Raw genomic sequence first — 12,691 nt, forward strand, 5'->3', positions numbered from 1 at the left:
CAGCAAGAAGGTCCGGGTTCGAGCCCCGTGGCCGGCGAGGGCCTTTCTGTGTGGAGTTTGCATGTTCTCCCCGTGTCCGCGTGGGTTTCCTCCGGGTGCTCCCGTTTCCCCCACAGTCCAAAGACATGCAGGTTAGGTTAACTGGTGACTCTAGATTGACCGTGGGTGTGAATGTGAGTGTGAATGGTTGTCTGTGTCTATGTGTCAGCCCTGTGATGACCTGGCGACTTGTCCAGGGTGTACCCCGCCTTTCGCCCGTAGTCAGCTGGGATAGGCTCCAGCTTGCCTGCGACCCTGTAGAAGGATAAAGCGGCTAGAGGTAATGAGATGAGATGAGGCCAGGTCAGTGAATATGAATGTTATAAAGGCTATGTTATTGGATAGGCCAGAGTAGCCTATAACTTATTTTCAGTAAATTTTTCTGTAAGTGTGGTTATCAGTGTGCATTTACTAAATATTAATATTGAAAAATATATATTTATATAGGTACTCTGGAATATTCACTTTCAATGTTTAGTGTAGCCTAGTTCAAAGTGTAGCAAGGAGCAACAGAATCTCTTTTACGGTCAAAACTATAAATTTATGAAAAAAGGATTTTGTGTGTGTGTGTGTGTGTGTGTGTGTGTGTGTGTATTTTGCAGATTGTCGGCGTCTGTTTTAAAAGACATATGCTATAGCCCTTTGGTTTTTCTGTTATCTATACAATATAATGCTAAATGTCAAAAGGGACATAGCATGCTATTTGGGATTCTTTGTTGTTTATAATTCCCAATGTATTTAAGACACAATATGCCAAAGGCAGTACATTTATCCCTTATCTTTAAGTTTAAGGTCTGTATAAGGGACATATTTTTTGGGCGCAGTTGCCATGTGCCAAATGTCTTGGTGAAAGCATTGGAAATATATTCATGCATTTTCATTAAAAGAGTTCTTGTTTTCTTCATAGTCTACTTGTATGTTGAATAACTAGATATGGTGGTGAGTGGGAACTCTGTGCTTAGTAATACATTGTAATGAGTGAGCATGTGAACAATCAGTACTGATCAGCAAATGTGCCTGACCTCGTGCCATGCTGCGCCACACCACCGCGATAAGTTGCTACTCAAAATTTTTTTCCAAGGTTGGCAGGTATGCCATGAGTTCAAGACTTCAGGCATTCATTGCCAACAAAGGGTTTTCAACCAAGTATTAGAAATGAACACTTTATTTACAATTATTTAATTTGTCCAATTACTTTTGAACCCTGAAATGAAGGGATTGTGTTTAAAAAATGCTTTAGTTCCTCACATTTTTATGCAATCATTTTGTTCAACCCACTAAATTAAAGCTGAAAGTCTGAACTTCAACTGCATCTGAATTGTTTTCAAAATTCATTGTGGTAATGTACAGAACCAAAATTAGAAAAATTGTCTCTGTCCAAATATTTATGGCCCTAACTGTATCTTGGGGAGGAACCAAGGAACCAGTCATGTAGCAAGTAGCATTGTAGAAGGGAAGACCACCTCATTTGCTGTTTTTATTTGAGTATGTATTAATTTACCATGCAAACGTCAAATAATAAAACATAAGGGAATAACGCATTTTATTACATTGTAAAAAATCCCAACTAAATAGCCCAACAGTTTGGGCATTGAAACAGACTTTGACTCTGAGCTGCTGTCCTGCTCCTAATCCTGCTGAGTGGTGGGACGGGGTGTCAGGATGTCCTTGTCCTCCTCACTGAGCATAGCACAATGGCCTGACGGCGATGATGGGATTGCAATGTCCTCACTTCTGGGCATCGTTAGCCGAAACATACATGAAAATCAGCATATATAGTATTAATTACATAAGCATATAGATACTGAAATGAATGTTTAAAGCATGTGTATTTACTTGTGAAAATCCCTCTGGCGGGGTGCTGTGCCTTCTGCCAGCTTGAAGGCAAACTTTTTTTTTTTTAGCTGCACCATCTCGTATGGGCCCCAACTGAGTGGCAACTTTCAATCCTTGCGAAGTTCGACTGGTCGGGATTCATCCAAACCCCGGGCCCGCTTCCTGGAGTAACTCGCTTCGTGTTCTATACCTGAACGCTAGAAGTCTAAAAGCCATTGTCAAGTCTGTTGATGATAACTACACCTGTCCGTGCAGGGCTCGCCAGTGCTGCTACCATCATCAAACTCTTCTTCCTCCTCTGCTGTTTCAGGCTGGGTTATTTCACTTTTGCTCGCTTCTTCTTGGGGTCCATTTTCTAAACTTTAAACTGGAAATGTTTAAATTTTTCCTGCAAAATATCCAGTGTTCTTCAGTCGAAAGACAGATGCAGAATGCTGCAGACACGCTGGTTTTATACCCACTCCTGGCTTGAGTCACACGCAAGTTATGAGTGCTAATCACATGCATCACACACGCTTCACAAATGCGGCCCGAACTCGGCGCGCAGGAAACTGGTAAAATGCAAGTCTCACACACTCCACCCAACACTGAACACACACTGATCACACGCGTCAGATATACGCTTTCCACGGGCTATGGAGTCCTTTTTTCCTGCGAGTGCTGGTGTTAATTACTAATCCTTTTTTAACTTTTTTCTACAAATAATTTTCCAGTATCCTCTTCATTTTTATTGTACTGTCGCTTTCCTTTTTGTACTTTTCACTTCCGCTTTCCTTTTTCCGTTTTTTTCTTTCTCTCTTTCTTTTTTCGGAAGAACGCCGAGACCGGAAGCTTTCTTTTTCTCTCCTCCTGTGTAAAGACCACAAGTGGAGGCCATCCACATCGGATCTGCTTTAATATAAACAGATCTTCGATTAAGGTATATGAATCTTTTCATCATGACACACCTTCAGCCTGTTCAGTGTGCTGAGTGCAGGATGTTTAGTCATTCTTCCTCTGTCACTAGTGATAGCTTTATTAGCTTTATTTGTGATAAGTGCAGATTAGTTAGCTCTCTGACGGAGAAGATTACAGTGCTAGAAGCGCGTGTCCAGGCTTTAGAGAAGGTTAGTGAGCGTGAGAACAGTGTAGTTTCTGTAGGGGGAAAGTCTGGATGCCTGAGGTGGAGTTAGTAATCCCCCAACTCCAGCATTAGAGCTCTTTCAGCGGGGCGAATGGGTGACGGCTCGGCGGCATAAGCGTAGAGCCAAAGCTACCGCTGAGGCTCGCCCACAGGAGCACCACTCCTCTCTGCGTCATGTGCCGAACAGGTTTGCTCTCCTTAGTGATGCACCCACTGAGAAGCCTGAAAAAGCTCTGGTTATAGGGGACTCTATCATACAGCATGTGAAATTAGCTCAGCCTTTAGGGGCACCAGCAGCTTTAGTCAGGTGTATACCGGGAGCCAGGGTGCTAGACATAGCAGGTAATCTTAGGGACCTAGGCAAGCACAAGTTCTCAAAGATAGTTATCCATGCAGGAGCTAATGATATACGCCTTTGTCAGTCTGAGGTTACTAAGAGTAACTTTGTAGAGGTGTTTAAATTAGCGAAGGTGATGTCCGGATGGCCTTTCTGTTTCTTCACGTGCAGCAGTAAAAGACCTCGGAGTGATTTTTGACCCCAGTCTTTCATTCGAAACTCATATTGATAACATCACCCGGATAGCTTTCTTTCATCTCAGAAATATTGCAAAGATAAGAAATTTAATGTCATTACATGACGCGGAAAAACTAGTCCATGCTTTCGTTACCTCCAGGTTGGATTATTGTAATGCCTTACTGTCTGGATGTTCCAATAAGTGCATAAACAAGCTCCAGTTAGTTCAAAATGCAGCAGCATGAGTCCTTACTAGAACTAGAAAATAGGACCACATCACCCCTGTCTTATCCACACTGCACTGGCTCCCAATCAAATTTCGTATTGATTATAAAATACTACTATTGACCTTTAAAGCACTAAATGGTCTCGCACCACAGTACCTGAGTGAACTTCTGCTCCTCTATGACCCGCCACGCCTACTTGGATCAAAAGGTGCAGGCTATCTGCTGGTACCTCATATAGTGAAGGCTACATCAGGGGGCAGAGCCTTTTCTTACAAAGCTCCACAGTTATGGAACTGCCTTCCAAGTAATGTTCGGGAATCAGACACAGTCTCAGCATTTAAGTCTAGGCTGAAAACATCTGTTTAGTCAAGCCTTTTGTTAATGGTGTTTATGAGGTAAAGGTGTAGATCTAGAGGGTCCTCAGACATAGTGTTTTGGTAAACTGGGATGTATGGATGCTGTCAGTCCCCACTTGCTTGCTCACTCGAGTTTGTTGGCAGTGTAGTGGCTGGCTGCTTTATGTCCTGGGGCTCCCTCATGCCTGTGTTACCTTCTGGCTCTCCCCTTTTAGTTATGCTGTCATAGTTAGTTGCCGGAGTCCCTGCTTGTACTCCGTGCAATATGTATACTGTTCCTACTTATTCAGGTGACATTGGGCATACCTAACAACCTGCGTTTTCTCCCCCCCCCAAAAAAAATCTGTCCCTCTGAGTTACATGGAGTCAACAGGAAATCTTTTGGTGTAGAGGGTGGAGACCTTGACTGGCTATCGTAGCCTGCAGGGAATTGGCCGTCAGACATTCTGTCGCATGTCCCAGACCCGGTGAAATGTAACTGAATTGTCTTGGCCAGCCCTAAGGGTCCCATCTGCATCTCATCATTGCTGAGGAGTGTGCTCCCATCACCCAATCAAGCTTCCAGCCAGAGCAGGTCATGATATTTTTTTAACCATATTAACATGCCATTGTTGTGTATTATGCCTGATGTCAAGACACTCGTCTCTACGAGCCTACCACACAGATTTAATACTTGTCATTTTTAGGGCATATCTAACAACATGTGTTTTCTCTCCCCCCCATCTGTCCCTCTGAGTTACATGTTGGTCCTGGGATTGAGATGCTAGCCTCTTCTGCCCCTCGGATCTGCTTGATCCATCCTGGTGCCCTGTGTCTAGTCGGAGTTTTATCGCATCGCTCCTGTGAAGGACGGCCCCATGAGGACAGTTGAGGGTTATACCTGGAGGATGCTCTGGACTCTTACAGTAATGCTTTTATGGCTGAGGACTACAGTTGACTTGCTAACTTTAGGACTACAGTTGTCATGAACAGTTTTGCACTCAAGTTTCCATCAATGAGTTATAACATCAACGAAACTGTCTTCATGTTAAAACTGTTAATGTTATAGTTATGCTGTCTGTTGTTGCCCAAATGAGGATGGGTTCCCTTTTGAGTCTGGTTCCTCTCAAGGTTTCTTCCTCATGTCGTCTGAGGGAGTTTTTCCTTGCCACCGTCGTCACAGGCTTGCTCATTGGGGATAGATTAGGGACAAAATTAGCTCATGTTTTAAGTCATTCAAATTCTGTAAAGCTGCTTTGCGACAATGTTTATTGTTAAAAGCGCTATACAAATAGACTTGACTTGGCTAACGGCACAATTTTTCCCACGCCTCGAGGAAGTCAGGTGTGCAACCTGTACTTGACCAGTACTTTGCCCGTACTCCTCCCCCAAACTTTCCCCCAGGTTCATCGTAACCCTGTGACCCGTGCGTGTCCAAAACACTTACGGCGGGTTGTGAGTGAGGCTTAACTGTACATTTTGATATCATGAGAAAAAATAAGTTCTGAAGAAAATACCTTTTGTTATTTCAAAATGAAGAAAGTCATTATATCAAGATAACAGAATTGAGAAAAGAATAAATAAATAAATAAATAAATAACTCATGGTCTTTCTGGACTTCCGGAGTGGTATCTACTGACTGGGATAAGATTCATTTGGCCAATATTTCATTAGTTTGATTAAATACAGTTATTATTGCACCTTCTTCTTTTTCTTCTTTTGGCTGCTCCCAGTTAGGGGTCGCCACAGCGGATCTTTTGTCTCCATTGCTCCCTGTCTTCCGCATCCTTCTCTACCACACCTGCCACTTTCATGTCCTCTCTCACCACATCCATGTATCTCCTCTTTGGCCTTCTTTGTTTTCGTGTGCCTGGTAGCTCCGTCCTCAACATTCTCCTTCCAACGTGCTCTGCACCTCTTCTCAGGATGTGCCCATACCATCTCAGTCTCCTCTTGGCTTAATTACCAAGCTCTCCACATGTGTTGTCCCCCTGATGTGTTCGTTCCTTATCCTGTCCAACCTTGTCACTCCCATCACAAACCTTAACATCCTCAACTCAATCACCTCCAACTTTGCCTCCTGTCTCTTCGTTAAGGGTACGGTGTCCAATCCATACATCACAGCTGGTGTCACTACTGTCTTATACATCTTATCTTTCACTTTTGCTGGGACTTTCCATCACAAATGACTCCCGAAATCCTTCTCCAACTGCTCCACCCTGCCTGCACTCTCTTTCTCACCTCACTATTGCAGCCCCCATTTTCCTGCACAGTTGACCCCTGGTACTTGAATTCACCAACTCTCTTTACGTCGTCTACTTGCATCTTCACTACACTCTCATCCCCATGCTCACTGATGCACATGTATTCTGTTTTGCTCCTGCTCGCCTTCATTCCTCTTCGTTCCAATGCATACCTCCATCTCTCCAAACCCAGCTCAACCTCCTTTCTACTTTCACCACATATCACAATATCATCCGCAAACATTATGTTCCATGGTGACTCTTGCTTCACTTCGTCCATCAAGCTATCCATCACTATGGCAAACAAGAAAGGACTAAAAGCAGATCCTTGATGAAATCCCATCTTCACCTTGAACCATTCAGTCATTCCAACTGCACACCTCACTGCTGTTTCACTGTTCTCATACATGTCTTGCACCACTCTAATATACTTCTCATTCACTCCACACTTTCTCATACAATACCATAACTCGGTGTTTCCCACACATTGACGAGACTATGGCGCCCTGCCATAGTCTAATTTGGGCCGCCATAGTCTAAGTCCGCGCACGCACGCACGGCGATACTGACGCACCCGGTCTGACATTGCATGCATTACCTATCTGAGACAGTGTGAGGAGACAACTCTGATAAACTACATCCTGTCTGCATCTACATGTTAAGGTAAGTTTATACAACTTCATGTAGCCTTTGACACGATTGAGAAGGTGACATTTAGGCTACGCTATTGTGCTTTATAGGCATATGGGGAGCACACTGATGGATGACATTAAGTGTATTGTTTCAGTAAAATTACTTTGTCCATTTTCGTACTGGCAAACCTACCTTTTCTGTAAGGCAACAGTAGGCTATTTTGAGGCAATATTAGTTAGCCCTATGTAGTTATCTAATTCGTCAAATTAACTTTATCATCCTACCAGGATCAGGTCGTTTCCAAATTCACCAGCGAAGTGCTTCCCGCTTGACATTGTATGTGCGCAGTCTATCCAAGTGATGGAGACGTGAAGTGACAGCAGTGATAAACTAATCTAGGTCTGCATGTACATGTTAAAAGGGAAAAGTAGTCTATTCTAACAGAGAGCGAACTTCGATGCCACTTTTGAGAATTGCTGCTAGTAGCCTTAACGCGATTTGTTACTGGTGAGACGGAAGACGTTAAATTATTTTTAGCCTTTTCTAATAGGCTACCTTCTAAAGGTGAAGCTATTAGGCCACATAACTAAGGGAATGTAATGTTCGTTACCTACTTAATTTAATTAACTTCTTGACTCGAATTTGATCGTTTTTGATGTGATGTGAATCTCAATTGGTGATCGTTTTTGATTCACCAGTGATGTGAATTTCAATTTACATTTACCCATTGTTTTTATGCTCAAATCCCACCCAAGTTCAGTCTCACTTTCACTTAATTAAATATTTCAGAGTGAGCTCTACAATCACATGACTCATTGTAGTAACAAGTTGTTTGCCATTTTAGGTCAAAACAGACCTTCGTAGCAGACTGCAAGGAGAGCACCTGGCCGCCTGCTTGAGGATTTCCATTAACGGGCCACAACCAGTAGATATAAATTATGAAAGGGCACTCGAACTTTTTTTGTTTTAAAGCTAAGAAAAATCAAATGCACAAGTGCAGGGTGTGGTCTTTGTAAATAGGGCTCTGTAGCAACATACTAAAATAAAATACAAGGTGCATAACCAATACCAACGAATTTGTTCTTTGTTAGTCTTAGTTTAGTAGTATTAGTAGGCTAAACAACCCCCGCGCACCCCTGCAATTCAACCGGACACGCGCGCCATGCCCCCCCCCAGCCCCCATAGTCTCCAAAATTTTTGTGGGAAACTCTGCCATAACTCCTCTCTCGGTACTCTATCGTATGCCTTCTCCAGGTCTACAAACACACAACGTAGCTTTCTCTGGCCTTCCCTGTACTTCTCCATTAACATTCTTTAAGCAAAAATTGCATCCGACGTGCTCTTCCTTGGCATAAACCTGTGCTGCTGTTCACAGATTGCTTCTTCTGGGCTCACGCTAGCCACTCGCACGTCCGCAAATTGCGAAGTTTTATTCCAATTTGCGAAAAGAAAATCATCTGTATTCGCATTTTATGCGAAAGTCACTTAAAGTTTAAGCAAAATCCATCAAACAATTGCGATTTCTCAAGATAAACAGTACCTTTCGTGTCCATCTTCGATGTTTTGATTTATAACCAACGCCCCCAAGTTTCGAAGCTTCTTATTGGTTGACCGCAAATTACGTCTTCCAGTAGCATCGGACCTTACATATAAAATGATCAATTTCCAAGTTGCGCTGATAATGTCGGCAATTCTCGCTCATTAGTGAACAAGATTTATAGCGAGGTTTGTTTAAAATAAATTATCCGACTTTACGTATGACAAAAACTTATCTAAAAAGTGAGAACATATTAGAATATTCTGTTAGCTTTCTCAGTTAGGGATTATTACGTTCCCCGCGGCAAAATAGGAGATGGGGGAAGCAACAGAGATAAACCAAAATGACCCGGGAGGAAAAAGAGGACAAGGAGGTGGACTCGGGGCCGAAACGGAAACCGGTTTTATTCACAAAATAGAAAAAAAAAAACTAAAGTCACTGGTCTCCAAACAAGGGAAAAACAAACAAGAGTCAAGTTCTCTCACCAACACTACAAAAAACCACAACCAAACAGATCCGGGATTACGCATGCTCCTTTCCCCTTAAAGGAGCAGCACACTCTCGCTAGATGCGGCTCACAGCTCTCTCTCTCTCTTAACTGTAAAGACTCTCGTCTCTGCGAGCCTACCACACAGATTTAATACTTGTCATTTTTAGGGCATACCTAACAACCTGTTTTCTTTCTCTCTCTCTTCCCCCCCCAATCTGTCCCTCTGAGTTACATGTTGATCCTGGGACTGAGATGCTGGCCTCTTCTGCCCCTCGGACCTGCTTGATCCATCCTGGTGCCCTGTGTCTGGTCGGAGTTTTATCGCACCGCTCCTGTGAAGGACGGCCCCATGAGGACAGTTGAGGGTTATGCCTGTTAAAACTGTTAATGTTATAGTCATGCTGTCTGTTGTTGCCCAAATGAGGATGGGTTCCCTTTTGAGTCTGGTTCCTCTCGAGGTTTCTTCCTCATGTCGTCTGAGGGAGTTTTTCCTTGCCACCGTCGCCACAGGCTTGCTCATTGGGGATATATTAGGGATAAAATTAGCTCATGTTTTAAGTCGTTCAAATTCTGTAAAGCTGCTTTGTGACCATGTTTATTGTTAAAAGCGCTATACAAATAAACTTGATTTGATTTGATATGCACCCACGCATAACCACACACACGACCCCTGGCACCAGAGTCGTAACAGGGATAAAAACACGATATAACCATTCTAAAGACGTATTTTCTACATAATATCAACCCTGACAGAACTTGGGAAGAACTCACAGATGAACCAGGATATATCGACCAAGTGTACCTTGTTGTCAGAGCGTTTTGACGCACATGGTTCAAAGTTTTGACTGCAAGTGTTTCATTTGAGAAATTAATGGTGAATATCATTATATTTGGGTTATGAGATTAATTTATAAGAAACAACCATTGATTTTAACTCCCTGAGCTCCCTTCATCCTACCCATAAAGACACCCCCCCTCCCCCTAAACACACACACACACACACACACATGGATCCCAATTACACACATATCACAATCCCAATCACACACATACACACATCTCAATCATGAACACACACACACAATCCCAATTATACACACACATATACATACACACAAACCCAACCACACACATACACGCGTCTCAATAATGAAAACACACACGCACACGAGGCAATACCAGTGGTTGAGATGTTAAAATAGAATTTTGAAAAAAATAAAATTAATATATTAGCAAGGCCAGACACTGATATTGGTCAAGTCCGACACTGATGTTGGCCAGGCCAACTTGGCCAGTTCAAATTTATACATGACCTTGGGTTACCATGGACCTCTAATGCCGCTTTTCCACTACCAACGCAGCTGAGTTGGGCTGAGCCGTGCCATGCTGAGTTGGGCTGAGTCGAGCTGAGTGGGGCTGTTGGGGTTGCATTTCGACTACAACCGCGCTGAACCGTGCTGGCTGGAAGTGGGTGGACACATTGGGTGAAGTTATCGAAAGTGGGTGGACGTCACGTGATGTCATTAGGCGGCGCAAACAGTGACATCAGTGACCTTTTAAGCGGTAGTCTCACGACCCGGATAGTAAACAATAAACATGGAGTCATTAGTGTTGCTGGTCTTGGTGCTGTGGCTTGTTGTCACCGACAACGCCAACAGATACTCGCAAGAGCGTATAGATGAGGCGAGGCGCATAAGGCTTCAGAAATTCTCGTAATGCGTAATTCTTCTTCTTCCGGGTTTACGGTGTTTACAGATCCCAGTGTGCTCGTGGGGCGTGTGTGGGCATGTAAGGACACTCCTCCTCACCAATCAGTGCACAGGGGAGTGTCTCCTCATGCCCCTAGCCGCACTCGGCTCGGTTTGGCTCACTTCAGCCCTACTCCAAAACCGTGCGAGTTTTGGGTGCTAAGCAGGGCTGAAGCGAGCTGAGTCGTGCTGCTCTGAGGTAGTCGAAACGCAAGCCGTGTCGGGCTGAAGTGAGCTGAAAAAGGGTAGTGGAAAAGGGCCATAAATGGCCTCTAACTCCCAAACCATGGCAGATGAAGCTCAAGTTTGTATGAGCAGTTAATATGAAATCAGCATTTTCCTGAACATAGCATGCATGACCTCGGGGGACCTTGAAAGGTCAGACTCGAGGTCGCTCAACTTGAATTGCCTATAACTCCCAAACCATGGCAGATAGAGCTCAAATTTGTATAGGCCACTAATATAAAGTGATATCACCTTTCCATTGAACATAGTTTATATGACTCTGTAAGGTTGCTCAACCTTGAATATTGTATACTCCCTAAACCATGGCAGGCAGAGTTCAAGTTTGTGTGATCAGCTAATATAAAGCCGTATAAGAGGATTCAAGAATAAATAAGCATGCTATGAACATAAATCAAGAACATGGAAAGACAAAGGCAGGAAACAAGCTTGCAAACACTATTGAAACTCCAACAAACTACAATAACAATTCATTTTTCAATATTATGTCAGTGCAAGAAACGGGCGGCACGGTGGTGTAGTGGTTAGCGCTGTCGCCTCACAGCAAGAAGGTCCTGGGTTCGAGCCCCGGGGCCGGTGAGGGCCTTTCTGTGCGGAGTTTGCATGTTCTCCCCGTGTCCGCGTAGGTTTCCTCCGGGTGCTCCGGTTTCCCCCACAGTCCAAAGACATGCAGGTTAGGTTAACTGGTGACTCTAAATTGACCGTAGGTGTGAATGGGAGTGTGAATGGTTGTCTGTGTCTATGTGTCAGCCCTGTGATGACTTGGCGACTTGTCCAGGGTCTACCCCGCCTTTCACCCGTAGTCAGCTGGGATAGGCTCCAGCTTGCCTGCGACCCTGTAGAAGGATAAAGCGGCTAGAGATAATGAGATGAGATGAGATGTCAGTGCAAGAAACATTTAGAAGTATAACATATCTTGCTTAAAAAAATTACTTTGCTAAAAAGAAAATTGTTCTTTTAGCGTTTCTTGCTAAGCAAAATTGCTAATTGCTAAAGAAAAATTTGAGTCTTTAGCACTTTTCGCTAAAACAATTTGGATCCTAGAGTGAGCACAGTTCTTCTCAAGCTCACCTCCAATACCCTTTCCCATAACTTCATGGTGTGGTTCATCAATTTTATCTCTCTGTAATTACTGCAGCTCTGCACATCTCCCTTATTCTTGTATATTGGGACGAGCACACACTCCATTCATTCAGCATTTTCTCATTCTCTAGGATCTTATTAAACAATCTCCATTTATCTGGGCTTGGGACCAGCACCAAGAGTATGCTTATGCACCCCCAGTGGCTGGATTACAGTTATTATTGCACCTACTGGTTAAAAATAGGAACTGCAACAAGCACTGGGGCACAGATTTCTCTCTCTCTCTCTCTGTCTCTCTTTCACCCCCCAATGGTTGGGTTGCCAGATTGAGCTAGGTTAAGGAAAAGGATGGTGATTTTTGTATTTCTATATTGGAATTTTCATGACACTGTTATTCATATCAAAAGCAGTATACAATTAAAGTGTTGCTTGAAAGTACAGAAAATCATCATTGAACTGAATGACTTCAACATTTATCAGGGTCAGGAGGAAAGTTGAACACCAGACCTCAGCTCATATCTGTGTTCTCGCTGGTTATTTTCATTATCCAGTGTAGTAAGATTATTCTTCCTTGTCTCTCTCTTTCTTCTCTGGCCTGTTTCTGTTCAGTTTTGCACTGCAAAGTCTGACAAATTTCCAT

At 43.4% G+C, this 12,691-nt stretch overlaps 1 protein-coding gene across 1 annotated transcript in view; it reads left to right on the top strand.

Annotated features, from left to right (window-relative positions):
* Positions 1-12,691, top strand: part of LOC132886008 (B-cell receptor CD22-like) — a 229,975-nt gene that overhangs the window by 134,265 nt on the left and 83,019 nt on the right. The window lies entirely within an intron of this gene.

This window comes from Neoarius graeffei, chromosome 1 (assembly GCF_027579695.1).
Source record: "Neoarius graeffei isolate fNeoGra1 chromosome 1, fNeoGra1.pri, whole genome shotgun sequence".
In the NCBI taxonomy this organism is placed as follows: Eukaryota; Metazoa; Chordata; class Actinopteri; order Siluriformes; family Ariidae; genus Neoarius; species Neoarius graeffei.